Raw genomic sequence first — 23,892 nt, forward strand, 5'->3', positions numbered from 1 at the left:
CGAGAATACTGCTCGCAAAAGTTTCACAGTGGCTGCAGCGAATGGGAGCAATGGGCAAGCAAGATAGTTTGTGAGGTGCTGCCGTACTGCAAATTGCACAATGTGTGTGGCTGACTGACCCTTGAGAATGCGCGCACATCTTTCCCATGAGCAGAACGGCAAGCACTTGAAAATTTAATCTCCGACGTTCAGCCTTGGCTGGATTATTACCTCAAGCGTAACTCCACCTCTGTCACTCAGCCTCCGACTAGGTTTGGCTGCTGTGCAAATGAAAGCGGTGCAGACAAGCTGCCGCTCCCAGCAGCGTTGAAGCTGTTTCCCCCGAATATTGCAATGCTGCCTCGGCATCAGTGTACAAACATTGCAAAGGGATTCACGCACGACGCTTGGCATAGAAGGAAAAGTTAAAAGTGGTCGTGTTGAAGAAGACGATTGAAGTGATGTGTGCAACACCTGCTGAGTTTTGGGCAGAGTGGCAAGTTCACATGCACCCACTGCGCCACGCAGGAAATGACAGCAACCACGCAGCAAATGTCCCGGCTGGTGTTACCGCATCAACCCGAGCGGACGATCGCTCAAGAAGACAGCAAGCTGGAAGGCAGAAAAGGCCTGCGGCCAGGAGCCCCGCCTGCATTGGGGTCTTTTACTCAGCTGTCCCCGAATTGAACAAGAAGTAGGACAAACAGAGTACTGGCTCCACCGAGATTTGAACTCGGATCGCTGGATTCAAAGTCCAGAGTGCTCACCGTTACACCATGGAACCGACTGGACTCTGCCTCTGAGGAAGCAGTCTTTTGTCCACACACAGGCACGCACACACACCAGCTTACTTGCGCAAAGGTTCTCTGACTGCACACAAATAGTAGTTGCCCGCAGGATGGCAAAATGCTGCTTGTGCAGGCAGCCGGCTACAGAGGCTGAGCAATGCGAATTGCAGTGGCCGTTGCGGCGGCTGAGAAATGATCCAATCAATTTGGTCCTGGTGGCAAATGTAAAAGAAGTGCTCTCTCGCTCACACACACTAATCATTGGCTTTGGCAAGAGGAAAGGTTCCACCGAGATTTGAACTCGGATCACTGGATTCAGAGTCCAGAGTGCTCACCATTACACCATGGAACCCCAGTCATAGCCCCTAGCTGCAAATTGTCACTCAAACAAGATTACCTCTTTCGTTAAATGTGCAAGAATAGCGTGTGCGACAACAGAATCTGATGATGTGCAAACATTGTTCTGCAAAGGTGTGACAGGAAACCTCCCTCAAAGATGACACCCAATCTTTTCACCCCCCAAGCCACAGCGGGGGATATTGGGACAAGTCATCACGTTTCACAGGGGTCAGTGTCCCGTTTTGCTGAGGGCTCAGAGCAGTGTCGCTGAATCGTGTCAGGCTCAGCTGTGAGAGCCAGCGAGAATACTGCTCGCAAAAGTTTCACAGTGGCTGCAGCGAATGGGAGCAATGGGCAAGCAAGATAGTTTGTGAGGTGCTGCCGTACTGCAAATTGCACAATGTGTGTGGCTGACTGACCCTTGAGAATGCGCGCACATCTTTCCCATGAGCAGAACGGCAAGCACTTGAAAATTTAATCTCCGACGTTCAGCCTTGGCTGGATTATTACCTCAAGCGTAACTCCACCTCTGTCACTCAGCCTCCGACTAGGTTTGGCTGCTGTGCAAATGAAAGCGGTGCAGACAAGCTGCCGCTCCCAGCAGCGTTGAAGCTGTTTCCCCCGAATATTGCAATGCTGCCTCGGCATCAGTGTACAAACATTGCAAAGGGATTCACGCACGACGCTTGGCATAGAAGGAAAAGTTAAAAGTGGTCGTGTTGAAGAAGACGATTGAAGTGATGTGTGCAACACCTGCTGAGTTTTGGGCAGAGTGGCAAGTTCACATGCACCCACTGCGCCACGCAGGAAATGACAGCAACCACGCAGCAAATGTCCCGGCTGGTGTTACCGCATCAACCCGAGCGGACGATCGCTCAAGAAGACAGCAAGCTGGAAGGCAGAAAAGGCCTGCGGCCAGGAGCCCCGCCTGCATTGGGGTCTTTTACTCAGCTGTCCCCGAATTGAACAAGAAGTAGGACAAACAGAGTACTGGCTCCACCGACATTTGAACTCGGATCGCTGGATTCAAAGTCCAGAGTGCTCACCGTTACACCATGGAACCGACTGGACTCTGCCTCTGAGGAAGCAGTCTTTTGTCCACACACAGGCACGCACACACACCAGCTTACTTGCGCAAAGGTTCTCTGACTGCACACAAATAGTAGTTGCCCGCAGGATGGCAAAATGCTGCTTGTGCAGGCAGCCGGCTACAGAGGCTGAGCAATGCGAATTGCAGTGGCCGTTGCGGCGGCTGAGAAATGATCCAATCAATTTGCTCCTGGTGGCAAATGTAAAAGAAGTGCTCTCTCGCTCACACACACTAATCATTGGCTTTGGCAAGAGGAAAGGTTCCACCGAGATTTGAACTCGGATCACTGGATTCAGAGTCCAGAGTGCTCACCATTACACCATGGAACCCCAGTCATAGCCCCTAGCTGCAAATTGTCACTCAAACAAGATTACCTCTTTCGTTAAATGTGCAAGAATAGCGTGTGCGACAACAGAATCTGATGATGTGCAAACATTGTTCTGCAAAGGTGTGACAGGAAACCTCCCTCAAAGATGACACCCAATCTTTTCACCCCCCAAGCCACAGCGGGGGATATTGGGACAAGTCATCACGTTTCACAGGGGTCAGTGTCCCGTTTTGCTGAGGGCTCAGAGCAGTGTCGCTGAATCGTGTCAGGCTCAGCTGTGAGAGCCAGCGAGAATACTGCTCGCAAAAGTTTCACAGTGGCTGCAGCGAATGGGAGCAATGGGCAAGCAAGATAGTTTGTGAGGTGCTGCCGTACTGCAAATTGCACAATGTGTGTGGCTGACTGACCCTCGAGAATGCGCGCACATCTTTCCCATGAGCAGAATGGCAAGCACTTGAAAATTTAATCTCCGACGTTCAGCCTTGGCTGGATTATTACCTCAAGCGTAACTCCACCTCTGTCACTCAGCCTCCGACTAGGTTTGGCTGCTGTGCAAATGAAAGCGGTGCAGACAAGCTGCCGCTCCCAGCAGCGTTGAAGCTGTTTCCCCCGAATATTGCAATGCTGCCTCGGCATCAGTGTACAAACATTGCAAAGGGATTCACGCACGACGCTTGGCATAGAAGGAAAAGTTAAAAGTGGTCGTGTTGAAGAAGACGATTGAAGTGATGTGTGCAACACCTGCTGAGTTTTGGGCAGAGTGGCAAGTTCACATGCACCCACTGCGCCGCGCAGGAAATGACAGCGACCACGCAGCAAATGTCCCGGCTGGTGTTACCGCATCAACCCGAGCGGACGATCGCTCAAGAAGACAGCAAGCTGGAAGGCAGAAAAGGCCTGCGGCCAGGAGCCCCGCCTGCATTGGGGTCTTTTACTCAGCTGTCCCCGAATTGAACAAGAAGTGGGACAAACAGAGTACTGGCTCCACCGAGATTTGAACTCGGATCGCTGGATTCAAAGTCCAGAGTGCTCACCGTTACACCATGGAACCGACTGGACTCTGCCTCTGAGGAAGCAGTCTTTTGTCCACACACAGGCACGCACACACACCAGCTTACTTGCGCAAAGGTTCTCTGACTGCACACAAATAGTAGTTGCCCGCAGGATGGCAAAATGCTGCTTGTGCAGGCAGCCGGCTACAGAGGCTGAGCAATGCGAATTGCAGTGGCCGTTGCGGCGGCTGAGAAATGATCCAATCAATTTGCTCCTGGTGGCAAATGTAAAAGAAGTGCTCTCTCGCTCACACACACTAATCATTGGCTTTGGCAAGAGGAAAGGTTCCACCGAGATTTGAACTCGGATCACTGGATTCAGAGTCCAGAGTGCTCACCATTACACCATGGAACCCCAGTCATAGCCCCTAGCTGCAAATTGTCACTCAAACAAGATTACCTCTTTCGTTAAATGTGCAAGAATAGCGTGTGCGACAACAGAATCTGATGATGTGCAAACATTGTTCTGCAAAGGTGTGACAGGAAACCTCCCTCAAAGATGACACCCAATCTTTTCACCCCCCAAGCCACAGCGGGGGATATTGGGACAAGTCATCACGTTTCACAGGGGTCAGTGTCCCGTTTTGCTGAGGGCTCAGAGCAGTGTCGCTGAATCGTGTCAGGCTCAGCTGTGAGAGCCAGCGAGAATACTGCTCGCAAAAGTTTCACAGTGGCTGCAGCGAATGGGAGCAATGGGCAAGCAAGATAGTTTGTGAGGTGCTGCCGTACTGCAAATTGCACAATGTGTGTGGCTGACTGACCCTCGAGAATGCGCGCACATCTTTCCCATGAGCAGAATGGCAAGCACTTGAAAATTTAATCTCCGACGTTCAGCCTTGGCTGGATTATTACCTCAAGCGTAACTCCACCTCTGTCACTCAGCCTCCGACTAGGTTTGGCTGCTGTGCAAATGAAAGCGGTGCAGACAAGCTGCCGCTCCCAGCAGCGTTGAAGCTGTTTCCCCCGAATATTGCAATGCTGCCTCGGCATCAGTGTACAAACATTGCAAAGGGATTCACGCACGACGCTTGGCATAGAAGGAAAAGTTAAAAGTGGTCGTGTTGAAGAAGACGATTGAAGTGATGTGTGCAACACCTGCTGAGTTTTGGGCAGAGTGGCAAGTTCACATGCACCCACTGCGCCGCGCAGGAAATGACAGCGACCACGCAGCAAATGTCCCGGCTGGTGTTACCGCATCAACCCGAGCGGACGATCGCTCAAGAAGACAGCAAGCTGGAAGGCAGAAAAGGCCTGCGGCCAGGAGCCCCGCCTGCATTGGGGTCTTTTACTCAGCTGTCCCCGAATTGAACAAGAAGTGGGACAAACAGAGTACTGGCTCCACCGAGATTTGAACTCGGATCGCTGGATTCAAAGTCCAGAGTGCTCACCGTTACACCATGGAACCGACTGGACTCTGCCTCTGAGGAAGCAGTCTTTTGTCCACACACAGGCACGCACACACACCAGCTTACTTGCGCAAAGGTTCTCTGACTGCACACAAATAGTAGTTGCCCGCAGGATGGCAAAATGCTGCTTGTGCAGGCAGCCGGCTACAGAGGCTGAGCAATGCGAATTGCAGTGGCCGTTGCGGCGGCTGAGAAATGATCCAATCAATTTGCTCCTGGTGGCAAATGTAAAAGAAGTGCTCTCTCGCTCACACACACTAATCATTGGCTTTGGCAAGAGGAAAGGTTCCACCGAGATTTGAACTCGGATCACTGGATTCAGAGTCCAGAGTGCTCACCATTACACCATGGAACCCCAGTCATAGGAACTGCCTGCAAATTGTCACTCAAACAAGATTACCTCTTTCGTTAAATGTGCAAGAATAGCGTGTGCGACAACAGAATCTGATGATGTGCAAACATTGTTCTGCAAAGGTGTGACAGGAAACCTCCCTCAAAGATGACACCCAATCTTTTCACCCCCCAAGCCACAGCGGGGGATATTGGGACAAGTCATCACGTTTCACAGGGGTCAGTGTCCCGTTTTGCTGAGGGCTCAGAGCAGTGTCGCTGAATCGTGTCAGGCTCAGCTGTGAGAGCCAGCGAGAATACTGCTCGCAAAAGTTTCACAGTGGCTGCAGCGAATGGGAGCAATGGGCAAGCAAGATAGTTTGTGAGGTGCTGCCGTACTGCAAATTGCACAATGTGTGTGGCTGACTGACCCTCGAGAATGCGCGCACATCTTTCCCATGAGCAGAATGGCAAGCACTTGAAAATTTAATCTCCGACGTTCAGCCTTGGCTGGATTATTACCTCAAGCGTAACTCCACCTCTGTCACTCAGCCTCCGACTAGGTTTGGCTGCTGTGCAAATGAAAGCGGTGCAGACAAGCTGCCGCTCCCAGCAGCGTTGAAGCTGTTTCCCCCGAATATTGCAATGCTGCCTCGGCATCAGTGTACAAACATTGCAAAGGGATTCACGCACGACGCTTGGCATAGAAGGAAAAGTTAAAAGTGGTCGTGTTGAAGAAGACGATTGAAGTGATGTGTGCAACACCTGCTGAGTTTTGGGCAGAGTGGCAAGTTCACATGCACCCACTGCGCCGCGCAGGAAATGACAGCGACCACGCAGCAAATGTCCCGGCTGGTGTTACCGCATCAACCCGAGCGGACGATCGCTCAAGAAGACAGCAAGCTGGAAGGCAGAAAAGGCCTGCGGCCAGGAGCCCCGCCTGCATTGGGGTCTTTTACTCAGCTGTCCCCGAATTGAACAAGAAGTGGGACAAACAGAGTACTGGCTCCACCGAGATTTGAACTCGGATCGCTGGATTCAAAGTCCAGAGTGCTCACCGTTACACCATGGAACCGACTGGACTCTGCCTCTGAGGAAGCAGTCTTTTGTCCACACACAGGCACGCACACACACCAGCTTACTTGCGCAAAGGTTCTCTGACTGCACACAAATAGTAGTTGCCCGCAGGATGGCAAAATGCTGCTTGTGCAGGCAGCCGGCTACAGAGGCTGAGCAATGCGAATTGCAGTGGCCGTTGCGGCGGCTGAGAAATGATCCAATCAATTTGCTCCTGGTGGCAAATGTAAAAGAAGTGCTCTCTCGCTCACACACACTAATCATTGGCTTTGGCAAGAGGAAAGGTTCCACCGAGATTTGAACTCGGATCACTGGATTCAGAGTCCAGAGTGCTCACCATTACACCATGGAACCCCAGTCATAGCCCCTAGCTGCAAATTGTCACTCAAACAAGATTACCTCTTTCGTTAAATGTGCAAGAATAGCGTGTGCGACAACAGAATCTGATGATGTGCAAACATTGTTCTGCAAAGGTGTGACAGGAAACCTCCCTCAAAGATGACACCCAATCTTTTCACCCCCCAAGCCACAGCGGGGGATATTGGGACAAGTCATCACGTTTCACAGGGGTCAGTGTCCCGTTTTGCTGAGGGCTCAGAGCAGTGTCGCTGAATCGTGTCAGGCTCAGCTGTGAGAGCCAGCGAGAATACTGCTCGCAAAAGTTTCACAGTGGCTGCAGCGAATGGGAGCAATGGGCAAGCAAGATAGTTTGTGAGGTGCTGCCGTACTGCAAATTGCACAATGTGTGTGGCTGACTGACCCTCGAGAATGCGCGCACATCTTTCCCATGAGCAGAATGGCAAGCACTTGAAAATTTAATATCCGACGTTCAGCCTTGGCTGGATTATTACCTCAAGCGTAACTCCACCTCTGTCACTCAGCCTCCGACTAGGTTTGGCTGCTGTGCAAATGAAAGCGGTGCAGACAAGCTGCCGCTCCCAGCAGCGTTGAAGCTGTTTCCCCCGAATATTGCAATGCTGCCTCGGCATCAGTGTACAAACATTGCAAAAGGATTCACGCACGACGCTTGGCATAGAAGGAAAAGTTAAAAGTGGTCGTGTTGAAGAAGACGATTGAAGTGATGTGTGCAACACCTGCTGAGTTTTGGGCAGAGTGGCAAGTTCACATGCACCCACTGCGCCGCGCAGGAAATGACAGCGACCACGCAGCAAATGTCCCGGCTGGTGTTACCGCATCAACCCGAGCGGACGATCGCTCAAGAAGACAGCAAGCTGGAAGGCAGAAAAGGCCTGCGGCCAGGAGCCCCGCCTGCATTGGGGTCTTTTACTCAGCTGTCCCCGAATTGAACAAGAAGTGGGACAAACAGAGTACTGGCTCCACCGAGATTTGAACTCGGATCGCTGGATTCAAAGTCCAGAGTGCTCACCATTACACCATGGAACCCCAGTCATAGGGACTGTCTGCAAATTGTCACTCAAACAAGATTACCTCTTTCGTTAAATGTGCAAGAATAGCGTGTGCGACAACAGAATCTGATGATGTGCAAACATTGTTCTGCAAAGGTGTGACAGGAAACCTCCCTCAAAGATGACACCCAATCTTTTCACCCCCCAAGCCACAGCGGGGGATATTGGGACAAGTCATCACGTTTCACAGGGGTCAGTGTCCCGTTTTGCTGAGGGCTCAGAGCAGTGTCGCTGAATCGTGTCAGGCTCAGCTGTGAGAGCCAGCGAGAATACTGCTCGCAAAAGTTTCACAGTGGCTGCAGCGAATGGGAGCAATGGGCAAGCAAGATAGTTTGTGAGGTGCTGCCGTACTGCAAATTGCACAATGTGTGTGGCTGACTGACCCTCGAGAATGCGCGCACATCTTTCCCATGAGCAGAATGGCAAGCACTTGAAAATTTAATCTCCGACGTTCAGCCTTGGCTGGATTATTACCTCAAGCGTAACTCCACCTCTGTCACTCAGCCTCCGACTAGGTTTGGCTGCTGTGCAAATGAAAGCGGTGCAGACAAGCTGCCGCTCCCAGCAGCGTTGAAGCTGTTTCCCCCGAATATTGCAATGCTGCCTCGGCATCAGTGTACAAACATTGCAAAGGGATTCACGCACGACGCTTGGCATAGAAGGAAAAGTTAAAAGTGGTCGTGTTGAAGAAGACGATTGAAGTGATGTGTGCAACACCTGCTGAGTTTTGGGCAGAGTGGCAAGTTCACATGCACCCACTGCGCCGCGCAGGAAATGACAGCGACCACGCAGCAAATGTCCCGGCTGGTGTTACCGCATCAACCCGAGCGGACGATCGCTCAAGAAGACAGCAAGCTGGAAGGCAGAAAAGGCCTGCGGCCAGGAGCCCCGCCTGCATTGGGGTCTTTTACTCAGCTGTCCCCGAATTGAACAAGAAGTGGGACAAACAGAGTACTGGCTCCACCGAGATTTGAACTCGGATCGCTGGATTCAAAGTCCAGAGTGCTCACCGTTACACCATGGAACCGACTGTACTCTGCCTCTGAGGAAGCAGTCTTTTGTCCACACACAGGCACGCACACACACCAGCTTACTTGCGCAAAGGTTCTCTGACTGCACACAAATAGTAGTTGCCCGCAGGATGGCAAAATGCTGCTTGTGCAGGCAGCCGGCTACAGAGGCTGAGCAATGCGAATTGCAGTGGCCGTTGCGGCGGCTGAGAAATGATCCAATCAATTTGCTCCTGGTGGCAAATGTAAAAGAAGTGCTCTCTCGCTCACACACACTAATCATTGGCTTTGGCAAGAGGAAAGGTTCCACCGAGATTTGAACTCGGATCACTGGATTCAGAGTCCAGAGTGCTCACCATTACACCATGGAACCCCAGTCATAGGGACTGTCTGCAAATTGTCACTCAAACAAGATTACCTCTTTCGTTAAATGTGCAAGAATAGCGTGTGCGACAACAGAATCTGATGATGTGCAAACATTGTTCTGCAAAGGTGTGACAGGAAACCTCCCTCAAAGATGACACCCAATCTTTTCACCCCCCAAGCCACAGCGGGGGATATTGGGACAAGTCATCACGTTTCACAGGGGTCAGTGTCCCGTTTTGCTGAGGGCTCAGAGCAGTGTCGCTGAATCGTGTCAGGCTCAGCTGTGAGAGCCAGCGAGAATACTGCTCGCAAAAGTTTCACAGTGGCTGCAGCGAATGGGAGCAATGGGCAAGCAAGATAGTTTGTGAGGTGCTGCCGTACTGCAAATTGCACAATGTGTGTCGCTGACTGACCCTCGAGAATGCGCGCACATCTTTCCCATGAGCAGAATGGCAAGCACTTGAAAATTTAATCTCCGACGTTCAGCCTTGGCTGGATTATTACCTCAAGCGTAACTCCACCTCTGTCACTCAGCCTCCGACTAGGTTTGGCTGCTGTGCAAATGAAAGCGGTGCAGACAAGCTGCCGCTCCCAGCAGCGTTGAAGCTGTTTCCCCCGAATATTGCAATGCTGCCTCGGCATCAATGTACAAACATTGCAAAGGGATTCACGCACGACGCTTGGCATAGAAGGAAAAGTTAAAAGTGGTCGTGTTGAAGAAGACGATTGAAGTGATGTGTGCAACACCTGCTGAGTTTTGGGCAGAGTGGCAAGTTCACATGCACCCACTGCGCCGCGCAGGAAATGACAGCGACCACGCAGCAAATGTCCCGGCTGGTGTTACCGCATCAACCCGAGCGGACGATCGCTCAAGAAGACAGCAAGCTGGAAGGCAGAAAAGGCCTGCGGCCAGGAGCCCCGCCTGCATTGGGGTCTTTTACTCAGCTGTCCCCGAATTGAACAAGAAGTGGGACAAACAGAGTACTGGCTCCACCGAGATTTGAACTCGGATCGCTGGATTCAAAGTCCAGAGTGCTCACCGTTACACCATGGAACCGACTGGACTCTGCCTCTGAGGAAGCAGTCTTTTGTCCACACACAGGCACGCACACACACCAGCTTACTTGCGCAAAGGTTCTCTGACTGCACACAAATAGTAGTTGCCCGCAGGATGGCAAAATGCTGCTTGTGCAGGCAGCCGGCTACAGAGGCTGAGCAATGTGAATTGCAGTGGCCGTTGCGGCGGCTGAGAAATGATCCAATCAATTTGCTCCTGGTGGCAAATGTAAAAGAAGTGCTCTCTCGCTCACACACACTAATCATTGGCTTTGGCAAGAGGAAAGGTTCCACCGAGATTTGAACTCGGATCACTGGATTCAGAGTCCAGAGTGCTCACCATTACACCATGGAACCCCAGTCATAGGGACTGTCTGCAAATTGTCACTCAAACAAGATTACCTCTTTCGTTAAATGTGCAAGAATAGCGTGTGCGACAACAGAATCTGATGATGTGCAAACATTGTTCTGCAAAGGTGTGACAGGAAACCTCCCTCAAAGATGACACCCAATCTTTTCACCCCCCAAGCCACAGCGGGGGATATTGGGACAAGTCATCACGTTTCACAGGGGTCAGTGTCCCGTTTTGCTGAGGGCTCAGAGCAGTGTCGCTGAATCGTGTCAGGCTCAGCTGTGAGAGCCAGCGAGAATACTGCTCGCAAAAGTTTCACAGTGGCTGCAGCGAATGGGAGCAATGGGCAAGCAAGATAGTTTGTGAGGTGCTGCCGTACTGCAAATTGCACAATGTGTGTGGCTGACTGACCCTCGAGAATGCGCGCACATCTTTCCCATGAGCAGAATGGCAAGCACTTGAAAATTTAATCTCCGACGTTCAGCCTTGGCTGGATTATTACCTCAAGCGTAACTCCACCTCTGTCACTCAGCCTCCGACTAGGTTTGGCTGCTGTGCAAATGAAAGCGGTGCAGACAAGCTGCCGCTCCCAGCAGCGTTGAAGCTGTTTCCCCCGAATATTGCAATGCTGCCTCGGCATCAGTGTACAAACATTGCAAAGGGATTCACGCACGACGCTTGGCATAGAAGGAAAAGTTAAAAGTGGTCGTGTTGAAGAAGACGATTGAAGTGATGTGTGCAACACCTGCTGAGTTTTGGGCAGAGTGGCAAGTTCACATGCACCCACTGCGCCGCGCAGGAAATGACAGCGACCACGCAGCAAATGTCCCGGCTGGTGTTACCGCATCAACCCGAGCGGACGATCGCTCAAGAAGACAGCAAGCTGGAAGGCAGAAAAGGCCTGCGGCCAGGAGCCCCGCCTGCATTGGGGTCTTTTACTCAGCTGTCCCCGAATTGAACAAGAAGTGGGACAAACAGAGTACTGGCTCCACCGAGATTTGAACTCGGATCGCTGGATTCAAAGTCCAGAGTGCTCACCGTTACACCATGGAACCGACTGGACTCTGCCTCTGAGGAAGCAGTCTTTTGTCCACACACAGGCACGCACACACACCAGCTTACTTGCGCAAAGGTTCTCTGACTGCACACAAATAGTAGTTGCCCGCAGGATGGCAAAATGCTGCTTGTGCAGGCAGCCGGCTACAGAGGCTGAGCAATGCGAATTGCAGTGGCCGTTGCGGCGGCTGAGAAATGATCCAATCAATTTGCTCCTGGTGGCAAATGTAAAAGAAGTGCTCTCTCGCTCACACACACTAATCATTGGCTTTGGCAAGAGGAAAGGTTCCACCGAGATTTGAACTCGGATCACTGGATTCAGAGTCCAGAGTGCTCACCATTACACCATGGAACCCCAGTCATAGGGACTGTCTGCAAATTGTCACTCAAACAAGATTACCTCTTTCGTTAAATGTGCAAGAATAGCGTGTGCGACAACAGAATCTGATGATGTGCAAACATTGTTCTGCAAAGGTGTGACAGGAAACCTCCCTCAAAGATGACACCCAATCTTTTCACCCCCCAAGCCACAGCGGGGGATATTGGGACAAGTCATCACGTTTCACAGGGGTCAGTGTCCCGTTTTGCTGAGGGCTCAGAGCAGTGTCGCTGAATCGTGTCAGGCTCAGCTGTGAGAGCCAGCGAGAATACTGCTCGCAAAAGTTTCACAGTGGCTGCAGCGAATGGGAGCAATGGGCAAGCAAGATAGTTTGTGAGGTGCTGCCGTACTGCAAATTGCACAATGTGTGTGGCTGACTGACCCTCGAGAATGCGCGCACATCTTTCCCATGAGCAGAATGGCAAGCACTTGAAAATTTAATCTCCGACGTTCAGCCTTGGCTGGATTATTACCTCAAGCGTAACTCCACCTCTGTCACTCAGCCTCCGACTAGGTTTGGCTGCTGTGCAAATGAAAGCGGTGCAGACAAGCTGCCGCTCCCAGCAGCGTTGAAGCTGTTTCCCCCGAATATTGCAATGCTGCCTCGGCATCAGTGTACAAACATTGCAAAGGGATTCACGCACGACGCTTGGCATAGAAGGAAAAGTTAAAAGTGGTCGTGTTGAAGAAGACGATTGAAGTGATGTGTGCAACACCTGCTGAGTTTTGGGCAGAGTGGCAAGTTCACATGCACCCACTGCGCCGCGCAGGAAATGACAGCGACCACGCAGCAAATGTCCCGGCTGGTGTTACCGCATCAACCCGAGCGGACGATCGCTCAAGAAGACAGCAAGCTGGAAGGCAGAAAAGGCCTGCGGCCAGGAGCCCCGCCTGCATTGGGGTCTTTTACTCAGCTGTCCCCGAATTGAACAAGAAGTGGGACAAACAGAGTACTGGCTCCACCGAGATTTGAACTCGGATCGCTGGATTCAAAGTCCAGAGTGCTCACCGTTACACCATGGAACCGACTGGACTCTGCCTCTGAGGAAGCAGTCTTTTGTCCACACACAGGCACGCACACACACCAGCTTACTTGCGCAAAGGTTCTCTGACTGCACACAAATAGTAGTTGCCCGCAGGATGGCAAAATGCTGCTTGTGCAGGCAGCCGGCTACAGAGGCTGAGCAATGCGAATTGCAGTGGCCGTTGCGGCGGCTGAGAAATGATCCAATCAATTTGCTCCTGGTGGCAAATGTAAAAGAAGTGCTCTCTCGCTCACACACACTAATCATTGGCTTTGGCAAGAGGAAAGGTTCCACCGAGATTTGAACTCAGATCACTGGATTCAGAGTCCAGAGTGCTCACCATTACACCATGGAACCCCAGTCATAGGGACTGTCTGCAAATTGTCACTCAAACAAGATTACCTCTTTCGTTAAATGTGCAAGAATAGCGTGTGCGACAACAGAATCTGATGATGTGCAAACATTGTTCTGCAAAGGTGTGACAGGAAACCTCCCTCAAAGATGACACCCAATCTTTTCACCCCCCAAGCCACAGCGGGGGATATTGGGACAAGTCATCACGTTTCACAGGGGTCAGTGTCCCGTTTTGCTGAGGGCTCAGAGCAGTGTCGCTGAATCGTGTCAGGCTCAGCTGTGAGAGCCAGCGAGAATACTGCTCGCAAAAGTTTCACAGTGGCTGCAGCGAATGGGAGCAATGGGCAAGCAAGATAGTTTGTGAGGTGCTGCCGTACTGCAAATTGCACAATGTGTGTGGCTGACTGACCCTCGAGAATGCGCGCACATCTTTCCCATGAGCAGAATGGCAAGCACTTGAAAATTTAATCTCCGACGTTCAGCCTTGGCTGGATTATTACCTCAAGCGTAACTCCACCTCTGTCACTCAGCCTCCGACTAGGTTTGGCTGCTGTGCAAATGAAAGCGGTGCAGACAAGCTGCCGCTCCCAGCAGCGTTGAAGCTGTTTCCCCCGAACATTGCAATGCTGCCTCGGCATCAGTGTACAAACATTGCAAAGGGATTCACGCACGACGCTTGGCATAGAAGGAAAAGTTAAAAGAGGTCGTGTTGAAGAAGACGAATGAAGTGATGTGTGCAACACCTGCTGAGTTTTGGGCAGAGTGGCAAGTTCACATGCACCCACTGCGCCGCGCAGGAAATGACAGCGACCACGCAGCAAATGTCCCGGCTGGTGTTACCGCATCAACCCGAGCGGACGATCGCTCAAGAAGACAGCAAGCTGGAAGGCAGAAAAGGCCTGCGGCCAGGAGCCCCGCCTGCATTGGGGTCTTTTACTCAGCTGTCCCCGAATTGAACAAGAAGTGGGACAAACAGAGTACTGGCTCCACCGAGATTTGAACTCAGATCGCTGGATTCAAAGTCCAGAGTGCTCACCGTTACACCATGGAACCGACTGGACTCTGCCTCTGAGGAAGCAGTCTTTTGTCCACACACAGGCACGCACACACACCAGCTTACTTGCGCAAAGGTTCTCTGACTGCACACAAATAGTAGTTGCCCGCAGGATGGCAAAATGCTGCTTGTGCAGGCAGCCGGCTACAGAGGCTGAGCAATGCGAATTGCAGTGGCCGTTGCGGCGGCTGAGAAATGATCCAATCAATTTGCTCCTGGTGGCAAATGTAAAAGAAGTGCTCTCTCGCTCACACACACTAATCATTGGCTTTGGCAAGAGGAAAGGTTCCACCGAGATTTGAACTCGGATCACTGGATTCAGAGTCCAGAGTGCTCACCATTACACCATGGAACCCCAGTCATAGGGACTGTCTGCAAATTGTCACTCAAACAAGATTACCTCTTTCGTTAAATGTGCAAGAATAGCGTGTGCGACAACAGAATCTGATGATGTGCAAACATTGTTCTGCAAAGGTGTGACAGGAAACCTCCCTCAAAGATGACACCCAATCTTTTCACCCCCCAAGCCACAGCGGGGGATATTGGGACAAGTCATCACGTTTCACAGGGGTCAGTGTCCCGTTTTGCTGAGGGCTCAGAGCAGTGTCGCTGAATCGTGTCAGGCTCAGCTGTGAGAGCCAGCGAGAATACTGCTCGCAAAAGTTTCACAGTGGCTGCAGCGAATGGGAGCAATGGGCAAGCAAGATAGTTTGTGAGGTGCTGCCGTACTGCAAATTGCACAATGTGTGTGGCTGACTGACCCTCGAGAATGCGCGCACATCTTTCCCATGAGCAGAATGGCAAGCACTTGAAAATTTAATCTCCGACGTTCAGCCTTGGCTGGATTATTACCTCAAGCGTAACTCCACCTCTGTCACTCAGCCTCCGACTAGGTTTGGCTGCTGTGCAAATGAAAGCGGTGCAGACAAGCTGCCGCTCCCAGCAGCGTTGAAGCTGTTTCCCCCGAATATTGCAATGCTGCCTCGGCATCAGTGTACAAACATTGCAAAGGGATTCACGCACGACGCTTGGCATAGAAGGAAAAGTTAAAAGTGGTCGTGTTGAAGAAGACGATTGAAGTGATGTGTGCAACACCTGCTGAGTTTTGGGCAGAGTGGCAAGTTCACATGCACCCACTGCGCCGCGCAGGAAATGACAGCGACCACGCAGCAAATGTCCCGGCTGGTGTTACCGCATCAACCCGAGCGGACGATCGCTCAAGAAGACAGCAAGCTGGAAGGCAGAAAAGGCCTGCGGCCAGGAGCCCCGCCTGCATTGGGGTCTTTTACTCAGCTGTCCCCGAATTGAACAAGAAGTGGGACAAACAGAGTACTGGCTCCACCGAGATTTGAACTCGGATCGCTGGATTCAAAGTCCAGAGTGCTCACCGTTACACCATGGAACCGACTGGACTCTGCCTCTGAGGAAGCAGTCTTTTGTCCACACACAGGCACGCACACACACCAGCTTACTTGCGCAAAGGTTCTCTGACTGCACACAAATAGTAGTTGCCCGCAGGATGGCAAAATGCTGCTTGTGCAGGCAGCCGGCTACAGAGGCTGAGCAATGCGAATTGCAGTGGCCGTTGCGGCGGCTGAGAAATGATCCAATCAATTTGCTCCTGGTGGCAAATGTAAAAGAAGTGCTCTCTCGCTCACACACACTAATCATTGGCTTTGGCAAGAGGAAAGGTTCCACCGAGATTTGAACTCAGATCACTGGATTCAGAGTCCAGAGTGCTCACCATTACACCATGGAACCCCAGTCATAGGGACTGTCTGCAAATTGTCACTCAAACAAGATTACCTCTTTCGTTAAATGTGCAAGAATAGCGTGTGCGACAACAGAATCTGATGATGTGCAAACATTGTTCTGCAAAGGTGTGACAGGAAACCTCCCTCAAAGATGACACCCAATCTTTTCACCCCCCAAGCCACAGCGGGGGATATTGGGACAAGTCATCACGTTTCACAGGGGTCAGTGTCCCGTTTTGCTGAGGGCTCAGAGCAGTGTCGCTGAATCGTGTCAGGCTCAGCTGTGAGAGCCAGCGAGAATACTGCTCGCAAAAGTTTCACAGTGGCTGCAGCGAATGGGAGCAATGGGCAAGCAAGATAGTTTGTGAGGTGCTGCCGTACTGCAAATTGCACAATGTGTGTGGCTGACTGACCCTCGAGAATGCGCGCACATCTTTCCCATGAGCAGAATGGCAAGCACTTGAAAATTTAATCTCCGACGTTCAGCCTTGGCTGGATTATTACCTCAAGCGTAACTCCACCTCTGTCACTCAGCGTCCGACTAGGTTTGGCTGCTGTGCAAATGAAAGCGGTGCAGACAAGCTGCCGCTCCCAGCAGCGTTGAAGCTGTTTCCCCCGAACATTGCAATGCTGCCTCGGCATCAGTGTACAAACATTGCAAAGGGATTCACGCACGACGCTTGGCATAGAAGGAAAAGTTAAAAGAGGTCGTGTTGAAGAAGACGAATGAAGTGATGTGTGCAACACCTGCTGAGTTTTGGGCAGAGTGGCAAGTTCACATGCACCCACTGCGCCGCGCAGGAAATGACAGCGACCACGCAGCAAATGTCCCGGCTGGTGTTACCGCATCAACCCGAGCGGACGATCGCTCAAGAAGACAGCAAGCTGGAAGGCAGAAAAGGCCTGCGGCCAGGAGCCCCGCCTGCATTGGGGTCTTTTACTCAGCTGTCCCCGAATTGAACAAGAAGTGGGACAAACAGAGTACTGGCTCCACCGAGATTTGAACTCGGATCGCTGGATTCAAAGTCCAGAGTGCTCACCGTTACACCATGTAACCGACTGGACTCTGCCTCTGAGGAAGCAGTCTTTTGTCCACACACAGGCACGCACACACACCAGCTTACTTGCGCAAAGGTTCTCTGACTGCACACAAATAGTAGTTGCCCGCAGGATGGCAAAATGCTGCTTGTGCAGGCAGCCGGCTACAGAGGCTGAGCAATGCGAATTGCAGTGGCCGTTGCGGCGGCTGAGAAATGATCCAATCAATTTGCTCCTGGTGGCAAATGTAAAAGAAGTGCTCTCTCGCTCACACACACTAATCATTGGCTTTGGCAAGAGGAAAGGTTCCACCGAGATTTGAACTCGGATCACTGGATTCAGAGTCCAGAGTGCTCACCATTACACCATGGAACCCGAGTCATAGGGACTGTCTGCAAATTGTCACTCAAACAAGATTACCTCTTTCGTTAAATGTGCAAGAATAGCGTGTGCGACAACAGAATCTGATGATGTGCAAACATTGTTCTGCAAAGGTGTGACAGGAAACCTCCCTCAAAGATGACACCCAATCTTTTCACCCCCCAAGCCACAGCGGGGGATATTGGGACAAGTCATCACGTTTCACAGGGGTCAGTGTCCCGTTTTGCTGAGGGCTCAGAGCAGTGTCGCTGAATCGTGTCAGGCTCAGCTGTGAGAGCCAGCGAGAATACTGCTCGCAAAAGTTTCACAGTGGCTGCAGCGAATGGGAGCAATGGGCAAGCAAGATAGTTTGTGAGGTGCTGCCGTACTGCAAATTGCACAATGTGTGTGGCTGACTGACCCTCGAGAATGCGCGCACATCTTTCCCATGAGCAGAATGGCAAGCACTTGAAAATTTAATCTCCGACGTTCAGCCTTGGCTGGATTATTACCTCAAGCGTAACTCCACCTCTGTCACTCAGCCTCCGACTAGGTTTGGCTGCTGTGCAAATGAAAGCGGTGCAGACAAGCTGCCGCTCCCAGCAGCGTTGAAGCTGTTTCCCCCGAATATTGCAATGCTGCCTCGGCATCAGTGTACAAACATTGCAAAGGGATTCACGCACGACGCTTGGCATAGAAGGAAAAGTTAAAAGTGGTCGTGTTGAAGAAGACGATTGAAGTGATGTGTGCAACACCTGCTGAGTTTTGGGCAGAGTGGCAAGTTCACATGCACCCACTGCGCCGCGCAGGAAATGACAGCGACCACGCAGCAAATGTCCCGGCTGGTGTTACCTCATCAACCCGAGCGGACGATCGCTCAAGAAGACAGCAAGCTGGAAGGCAGAAAAGGCCTGCGGCCAGGAGCCCCGCCTGCATTGGGGTCTTTTACTCAGCTGTCCCCGAATTGAACAAGAAGTGGGACAAACAGAGTACTGGCTCCACCGAGATTTGAACTCGGATCGCTGGATTCAAAGTCCAGAGTGCTCACCGTTACACCATGGAACCGACTGGACTCTGCCTCTGAGGAAGCAGTCTTTTGTCCACACACAGGCACGCACACACACCAGCTTACTTGCGCAAAGGTTCTCTGACTGCACACAAATAGTAGTTGCCCGCAGGATGGCAAAATGCTGCTTGTGCAGGCAGCCGGCTACAGAGGCTGAGCAATGCGAATTGCAGTGGCCGTTGCGGCGGCTGAGAAATGATCCAATCAATTTGCTCCTGGTGGCAAATGTAAAAGAAGTGCTCTCTCGCTCACACACACTAATCATTGGCTTTGGCAAGAGGAAAGGTTCCACCGAGATTTGAACTCGGATCACTGGATTCAGAGTCCAGAGTGCTCACCATTACACCATGGAACCCCAGTCATAGGGACTGTCTGCAAATTGTCACTCAAACAAGATTACCTCTTTCGTTAAATGTGCAAGAATAGCGTGTGCGACAACAGAATCTGATGATGTGCAAACATTGCTCTGCAAAGGTGTGACAGGAAACCTCCCTCAAAGATGACACCCAATCTTTTCACCCCCCAAGCCACAGCGGGGGATATTGGGACAAGTCATCACGTTTCACAGGGGTCAGTGTCCCGTTTTGCTGAGGGCTCAGAGCAGTGTCGCTGAATCGTGTCAGGCTCAGCTGTGAGAGCCAGCGAGAATACTGCTCGCAAAAGTTTCACAGTGGCTGCAGCGAATGGGAGCAATGGGCAAGCAAGATAGTTTGTGAGGTGCTGCCGTACTGCAAATTGCACAATGTGTGTGGCTGACTGACCCTCGAGAATGCGCGCACATCTTTCCCATGAGCAGAATGGCAAGCACTTGAAAATTTAATCTCCGACGTTCAGCCTTGGCTGGATTATTACCTCAAGCGTAACTCCACCTCTGTCACTCAGCCTCCGACTAGGTTTGGCTGCTGTGCAAATGAAAGCGGTGCAGACAAGCTGCCGCTCCCAGCAGCGTTGAAGCTGTTTCCCCCGAATATTGCAATGCTGCCTCGGCATCAATGTACAAACATTGCAAAGGGATTCACGCACGACGCTTGGCATAGAAGGAAAAGTTAAAAGTGGTCGTGTTGAAGAAGACGATTGAAGTGATGTGTGCAACACCTGCTGAGTTTTGGGCAGAGTGGCAAGTTCACATGCACCCACTGCGCCGCGCAGGAAATGACAGCGACCACGCAGCAAATGTCCCGGCTGGTGTTACCGCATCAACCCGAGCGGACGATCGCTCAAGAAGACAGCAAGCTGGAAGGCAGAAAAGGCCTGCGGCCAGGAGCCCCGCCTGCATTGGGGTCTTTTACTCAGCTGTCCCCGAATTGAACAAGAAGTGGGACAAACAGAGTACTGGCTCCACCGAGATTTGAACTCGGATCGCTGGATTCAAAGTCCAGAGTGCTCACCGTTACACCATGTAACCGACTGGACTCTGCCTCTGAGGAAGCAGTCTTTTGTCCACACACAGGCACGCACACACACCAGCTTACTTGCGCAAAGGTTCTCTGACTGCACACAAATAGTAGTTGCCCGCAGGATGGCAAAATGCTGCTTGTGCAGGCAGCCGGCTACAGAGGCTGAGCAATGCGAATTGCAGTGGCCGTTGCGGCGGCTGAGAAATGATCCAATCAATTTGCTCCTGGTGGCAAATGTAAAAGAAGTGCTCTCTCGCTCACACACACTAATCATTGGCTTTGGCAAGAGGAAAGGTTCCACCGAGATTTGAACTCGGATCACTGGATTCAGAGTCCAGAGTGCTCACCATTACACCATGGAACCCCAGTCATAGGGACTGTCTGCAAATTGTCACTCAAACAAGATTACCTCTTTCGTTAAATGTGCAAGAATAGCGTGTGCGACAACAGAATCTGATGATGTGCAAACATTGCTCTGCAAAGGTGTGACAGGAAACCTCCCTCAAAGATGACACCCAATCTTTTCACCCCCCAAGCCACAGCGGGGGATATTGGGACAAGTCATCACGTTTCACAGGGGTCAGTGTCCCGTTTTGCTGAGGGCTCAGAGCAGTGTCGCTGAATCGTGTCAGGCTCAGCTGTGAGAGCCAGCGAGAATACTGCTCGCAAAAGTTTCACAGTGGCTGCAGCGAATGGGAGCAATGGGCAAGCAAGATAGTTTGTGAGGTGCTGCCGTACTGCAAATTGCACAATGTGTGTGGCTGACTGACCCTCGAGAATGCGCGCACATCTTTCCCATGAGCAGAATGGCAAGCACTTGAAAATTTAATCTCCGACGTTCAGCCTTGGCTGGATTATTACCTCAAGCGTAACTCCACCTCTGTCACTCAGCCTCCGACTAGGTTTGGCTGCTGTGCAAATGAAAGCGGTGCAGACAAGCTGCCGCTCCCAGCAGCGTTGAAGCTGTTTCCCCCGAATATTGCAATGCTGCCTCGGCATCAGTGTACAAACATTGCAAAGGGATTCACGCACGACGCTTGGCATAGAAGGAAAAGTTAAAAGAGGTCGTGTTGAAGAAGACGAATGAAGTGATGTGTGCAACACCTGCTGAGTTTTGGGCAGAGTGGCAAGTTCACATGCACCCACTGCGCCGCGCAGGAAATGACAGCGACCACGCAGCAAATGTCCCGGCTGGTGTTACCGCATCAACCCGAGCGGACGATCGCTCAAGAAGACAGCAAGCTGGAAGGCAGAAAAGGCCTGCGGCCAGGAGCCCCGCCTGCATTGGGGTCTTTTACTCAGCTGTCCCCGAATTGAACAAGAAGTGGGACAAACAGAGTACTGGCTCCACCGAGATTTGAACTCGGATCGCTGGATTCAAAGTCCAGAGTGCTCACCGTTACACCATGTAACCGACTGGACTCTGCATCTGAGGAAGCAGTCTTTTGTCCACACACAGGCACGCACACACACCAGCTTACTTGCGCAAAGGTTCTCTGACTGCACACAAATAGTAGTTGCCCGCAGGATGGCAAAATGCTGCTTGTGCAGGCAGCCGGCTACAGAGGCTGAGCAATGCGAATTGCAGTGGCCGTTGCGGCGGCTGAGAAATGATCCAATCAATTTGCTCCTGGTGGCAAATGTAAAAGAAGTGCTCTCTCGCTCACACACACTAATCATTGGCTTTGGCAAGAGGAAAGGTTCCACCGAGATTTGAACTCGGATCACTGGATTCAGAGTCCAGAGTGCTCACCATTACACCATGGAACCCGAGTCATAGGGACTGTCTGCAAATTGTCACTCAAACAAGATTACCTCTTTCGTTAAATGTGCAAGAATAGCGTGTGCGACAACAGAATCTGATGATGTGCAAACATTGTTCTGCAAAGGTGTGACAGGAAACCTCCCTCAAAGATGACACCCAATCTTTTCACCCCCCAAGCCACAGCGGGGGATATTGGGACAAGTCATCACGTTTCACAGGGGTCAGTGTCCCGTTTTGCTGAGGGCTCAGAGCAGTGTCGCTGAATCGTGTCAGGCTCAGCTGTGAGAGCCAGCGAGAATACTGCTCGCAAAAGTTTCACAGTGGCTGCAGCGAATGGGAGCAATGGGCAAGCAAGATAGTTTGTGAGGTGCTGCCGTACTGCAAATTGCACAATGTGTGTGGCTGACTGACCCTCGAGAATGCGCGCACATCTTTCCCATGAGCAGAATGGCAAGCACTTGAAAATTTAATCTCCGACGTTCAGCCTTGGCTGGATTATTACCTCAAGCGTAACTCCACCTCTGTCACTCAGCCTCCGACTAGGTTTGGCTGCTGTGCAAATGAAAGCGGTGCAGACAAGCTGCCGCTCCCAGCAGCGTTGAAGCTGTTTCCCCCGAATATTGCAATGCTGCCTCGGCATCAGTGTACAAACATTGCAAAGGGATTCACGCACGACGCTTGGCATAGAAGGAAAAGTTAAAAGTGGTCGTGTTGAAGAAGACGATTGAAGTGATGTGTGCAACACCTGCTGAGTTTTGGGCAGAGTGGCAAGTTCACATGCACCCACTGCGCCGCGCAGGAAATGACAGCGACCACGCAGCAAATGTCCCGGCTGGTGTTACCGCATCAACCCGAGCGGACGATCGCTCAAGAAGACAGCAAGCTGGAAGGCAGAAAAGGCCTGCGGCCAGGAGCCCCGCCTGCATTGGGGTCTTTTACTCAGCTGTCCCCGAATTGAACAAGAAGTGGGACAAACAGAGTACTGGCTCCACCGAGATTTGAACTCGGATCGCTGGATTCAAAGTCCAGAGTGCTCACCGTTACACCATGGAACCGACTGGACTCTGCCTCTGAGGAAGCAGTCTTTTGTCCACACACAGGCACGCACACACACCAGCTTACTTGCGCAAAGGTTCTCTGACTGCACACAAATAGTAGTTGCCCGCAGGATGGCAAAATGCTGCTTGTGCAGGCAGCCGGCTACAGAGGCTGAGCAATGCGAATTGCAGTGGCCGTTGCGGCGGCTGAGAAATGATCCAATCAATTTGCTCCTGGTGGCAAATGTAAAAGAAGTGCTCTCTCGCTCACACACACTAATCATTGGCTTTGGCAAGAGGAAAGGTTCCACCGAGATTTGAACTCGGATCACTGGATTCAGAGTCCAGAGTGCTCACCATTACACCATGGAACCCCAGTCATAGGGACTGTCTGCAAATTGTCACTCAAACAAGATTACCTCTTTCGTTAAATGTGCAAGAATAGCGTGTGCGACAACAGAATCTGATGATGTGCAAACATTGCTCTGCAAAGGTGTGACAGGAAACCTCCCTCAAAGATGACACCCAATCTTTTCACCCCCCAAGCCACAGCGGGGGATATTGGGACAAGTCATCACGTTTCACAGGGGTCAGTGTCCCGTTTTGCTGAGGGCTCAGAGCAGTGTCGCTGAATCGTGTCAGGCTCAGCTGTGAGAGCCAGCGAGAATACTGCTCGCAAAAGTTTCACAGTGGCTGCAGCGAATGGGAGCAATGGGCAAGCAAGATAGTTTGTGAGGTGCTGCCGTACTGCAAATTGCACAATGTGTGTGGCTGACTGACCCTCGAGAATGCGCGCACATCTTTCCCATGAGCAGAATGGCAAGCACTTGAAAATTTAATCTCCGACGTTCAGCCTTGGCTGGATTATTACCTCAAGCGTAACTCCACCTCTGTCACTCAGCCTCCGACTAGGTTTGGCTGCTGTGCAAATGAAAGCGGTGCAGACAAGCTGCCGCTCCCAGCAGCGTTGAAGCTGTTTCCCCCGAATATTGCAATGCTGCCTCGGC

At 51.6% G+C, this 23,892-nt stretch overlaps 33 non-coding genes across 33 annotated transcripts; all 33 read right to left on the minus strand.

Annotated features, from left to right (window-relative positions):
• Positions 1 to 691: 691 nt before the first annotated feature.
• On the minus strand, positions 692 to 763 carry trnaq-uug (transfer RNA glutamine (anticodon UUG)). The gene has a single exon. It is a non-coding gene; the product is annotated as a tRNA-Gln (tRNA).
• Positions 764 to 1,047: 284 nt separating this feature from the next.
• Positions 1,048 to 1,119, minus strand: trnaq-cug (transfer RNA glutamine (anticodon CUG)). Its single transcript has one exon. It is a non-coding gene; the product is annotated as a tRNA-Gln (tRNA).
• Positions 1,120 to 2,097: 978 nt separating this feature from the next.
• On the minus strand, positions 2,098 to 2,169 carry trnaq-uug (transfer RNA glutamine (anticodon UUG)). Its single transcript has one exon. It is a non-coding gene; the product is annotated as a tRNA-Gln (tRNA).
• A 284-nt stretch (positions 2,170 to 2,453) lies between these two features.
• trnaq-cug (transfer RNA glutamine (anticodon CUG)) lies at positions 2,454 to 2,525 on the minus strand. The gene has a single exon. It is a non-coding gene; the product is annotated as a tRNA-Gln (tRNA).
• Positions 2,526 to 3,503: 978 nt separating this feature from the next.
• trnaq-uug (transfer RNA glutamine (anticodon UUG)) lies at positions 3,504 to 3,575 on the minus strand. The gene has a single exon. It is a non-coding gene; the product is annotated as a tRNA-Gln (tRNA).
• A 284-nt stretch (positions 3,576 to 3,859) lies between these two features.
• On the minus strand, positions 3,860 to 3,931 carry trnaq-cug (transfer RNA glutamine (anticodon CUG)). Its single transcript has one exon. It is a non-coding gene; the product is annotated as a tRNA-Gln (tRNA).
• Positions 3,932 to 4,909: 978 nt separating this feature from the next.
• On the minus strand, positions 4,910 to 4,981 carry trnaq-uug (transfer RNA glutamine (anticodon UUG)). Its single transcript has one exon. It is a non-coding gene; the product is annotated as a tRNA-Gln (tRNA).
• Positions 4,982 to 5,265: 284 nt separating this feature from the next.
• On the minus strand, positions 5,266 to 5,337 carry trnaq-cug (transfer RNA glutamine (anticodon CUG)). Its single transcript has one exon. It is a non-coding gene; the product is annotated as a tRNA-Gln (tRNA).
• A 978-nt stretch (positions 5,338 to 6,315) lies between these two features.
• trnaq-uug (transfer RNA glutamine (anticodon UUG)) lies at positions 6,316 to 6,387 on the minus strand. The gene has a single exon. It is a non-coding gene; the product is annotated as a tRNA-Gln (tRNA).
• A 284-nt stretch (positions 6,388 to 6,671) lies between these two features.
• trnaq-cug (transfer RNA glutamine (anticodon CUG)) lies at positions 6,672 to 6,743 on the minus strand. Its single transcript has one exon. It is a non-coding gene; the product is annotated as a tRNA-Gln (tRNA).
• A 978-nt stretch (positions 6,744 to 7,721) lies between these two features.
• trnaq-uug (transfer RNA glutamine (anticodon UUG)) lies at positions 7,722 to 7,793 on the minus strand. Its single transcript has one exon. It is a non-coding gene; the product is annotated as a tRNA-Gln (tRNA).
• Positions 7,794 to 8,771: 978 nt separating this feature from the next.
• Positions 8,772 to 8,843, minus strand: trnaq-uug (transfer RNA glutamine (anticodon UUG)). Its single transcript has one exon. It is a non-coding gene; the product is annotated as a tRNA-Gln (tRNA).
• Positions 8,844 to 9,127: 284 nt separating this feature from the next.
• trnaq-cug (transfer RNA glutamine (anticodon CUG)) lies at positions 9,128 to 9,199 on the minus strand. The gene has a single exon. It is a non-coding gene; the product is annotated as a tRNA-Gln (tRNA).
• Positions 9,200 to 10,177: 978 nt separating this feature from the next.
• On the minus strand, positions 10,178 to 10,249 carry trnaq-uug (transfer RNA glutamine (anticodon UUG)). Its single transcript has one exon. It is a non-coding gene; the product is annotated as a tRNA-Gln (tRNA).
• A 284-nt stretch (positions 10,250 to 10,533) lies between these two features.
• trnaq-cug (transfer RNA glutamine (anticodon CUG)) lies at positions 10,534 to 10,605 on the minus strand. The gene has a single exon. It is a non-coding gene; the product is annotated as a tRNA-Gln (tRNA).
• A 978-nt stretch (positions 10,606 to 11,583) lies between these two features.
• On the minus strand, positions 11,584 to 11,655 carry trnaq-uug (transfer RNA glutamine (anticodon UUG)). Its single transcript has one exon. It is a non-coding gene; the product is annotated as a tRNA-Gln (tRNA).
• A 284-nt stretch (positions 11,656 to 11,939) lies between these two features.
• Positions 11,940 to 12,011, minus strand: trnaq-cug (transfer RNA glutamine (anticodon CUG)). The gene has a single exon. It is a non-coding gene; the product is annotated as a tRNA-Gln (tRNA).
• A 978-nt stretch (positions 12,012 to 12,989) lies between these two features.
• Positions 12,990 to 13,061, minus strand: trnaq-uug (transfer RNA glutamine (anticodon UUG)). Its single transcript has one exon. It is a non-coding gene; the product is annotated as a tRNA-Gln (tRNA).
• Positions 13,062 to 13,345: 284 nt separating this feature from the next.
• Positions 13,346 to 13,417, minus strand: trnaq-cug (transfer RNA glutamine (anticodon CUG)). The gene has a single exon. It is a non-coding gene; the product is annotated as a tRNA-Gln (tRNA).
• A 978-nt stretch (positions 13,418 to 14,395) lies between these two features.
• On the minus strand, positions 14,396 to 14,467 carry trnaq-uug (transfer RNA glutamine (anticodon UUG)). The gene has a single exon. It is a non-coding gene; the product is annotated as a tRNA-Gln (tRNA).
• Positions 14,468 to 14,751: 284 nt separating this feature from the next.
• trnaq-cug (transfer RNA glutamine (anticodon CUG)) lies at positions 14,752 to 14,823 on the minus strand. Its single transcript has one exon. It is a non-coding gene; the product is annotated as a tRNA-Gln (tRNA).
• A 978-nt stretch (positions 14,824 to 15,801) lies between these two features.
• trnaq-uug (transfer RNA glutamine (anticodon UUG)) lies at positions 15,802 to 15,873 on the minus strand. The gene has a single exon. It is a non-coding gene; the product is annotated as a tRNA-Gln (tRNA).
• A 284-nt stretch (positions 15,874 to 16,157) lies between these two features.
• Positions 16,158 to 16,229, minus strand: trnaq-cug (transfer RNA glutamine (anticodon CUG)). Its single transcript has one exon. It is a non-coding gene; the product is annotated as a tRNA-Gln (tRNA).
• A 978-nt stretch (positions 16,230 to 17,207) lies between these two features.
• Positions 17,208 to 17,279, minus strand: trnaq-uug (transfer RNA glutamine (anticodon UUG)). Its single transcript has one exon. It is a non-coding gene; the product is annotated as a tRNA-Gln (tRNA).
• A 284-nt stretch (positions 17,280 to 17,563) lies between these two features.
• Positions 17,564 to 17,635, minus strand: trnaq-cug (transfer RNA glutamine (anticodon CUG)). The gene has a single exon. It is a non-coding gene; the product is annotated as a tRNA-Gln (tRNA).
• A 978-nt stretch (positions 17,636 to 18,613) lies between these two features.
• Positions 18,614 to 18,685, minus strand: trnaq-uug (transfer RNA glutamine (anticodon UUG)). The gene has a single exon. It is a non-coding gene; the product is annotated as a tRNA-Gln (tRNA).
• A 284-nt stretch (positions 18,686 to 18,969) lies between these two features.
• On the minus strand, positions 18,970 to 19,041 carry trnaq-cug (transfer RNA glutamine (anticodon CUG)). The gene has a single exon. It is a non-coding gene; the product is annotated as a tRNA-Gln (tRNA).
• Positions 19,042 to 20,019: 978 nt separating this feature from the next.
• trnaq-uug (transfer RNA glutamine (anticodon UUG)) lies at positions 20,020 to 20,091 on the minus strand. The gene has a single exon. It is a non-coding gene; the product is annotated as a tRNA-Gln (tRNA).
• A 284-nt stretch (positions 20,092 to 20,375) lies between these two features.
• trnaq-cug (transfer RNA glutamine (anticodon CUG)) lies at positions 20,376 to 20,447 on the minus strand. Its single transcript has one exon. It is a non-coding gene; the product is annotated as a tRNA-Gln (tRNA).
• A 978-nt stretch (positions 20,448 to 21,425) lies between these two features.
• On the minus strand, positions 21,426 to 21,497 carry trnaq-uug (transfer RNA glutamine (anticodon UUG)). Its single transcript has one exon. It is a non-coding gene; the product is annotated as a tRNA-Gln (tRNA).
• A 284-nt stretch (positions 21,498 to 21,781) lies between these two features.
• On the minus strand, positions 21,782 to 21,853 carry trnaq-cug (transfer RNA glutamine (anticodon CUG)). Its single transcript has one exon. It is a non-coding gene; the product is annotated as a tRNA-Gln (tRNA).
• A 978-nt stretch (positions 21,854 to 22,831) lies between these two features.
• Positions 22,832 to 22,903, minus strand: trnaq-uug (transfer RNA glutamine (anticodon UUG)). The gene has a single exon. It is a non-coding gene; the product is annotated as a tRNA-Gln (tRNA).
• Positions 22,904 to 23,187: 284 nt separating this feature from the next.
• Positions 23,188 to 23,259, minus strand: trnaq-cug (transfer RNA glutamine (anticodon CUG)). Its single transcript has one exon. It is a non-coding gene; the product is annotated as a tRNA-Gln (tRNA).
• Positions 23,260 to 23,892: the final 633 nt, after the last annotated feature.

Source organism: Scyliorhinus torazame, chromosome 31 (genome assembly GCF_047496885.1).
Source record: "Scyliorhinus torazame isolate Kashiwa2021f chromosome 31, sScyTor2.1, whole genome shotgun sequence".
Lineage (NCBI taxonomy): Eukaryota > Metazoa > Chordata > Chondrichthyes > Carcharhiniformes > Scyliorhinidae > Scyliorhinus > Scyliorhinus torazame.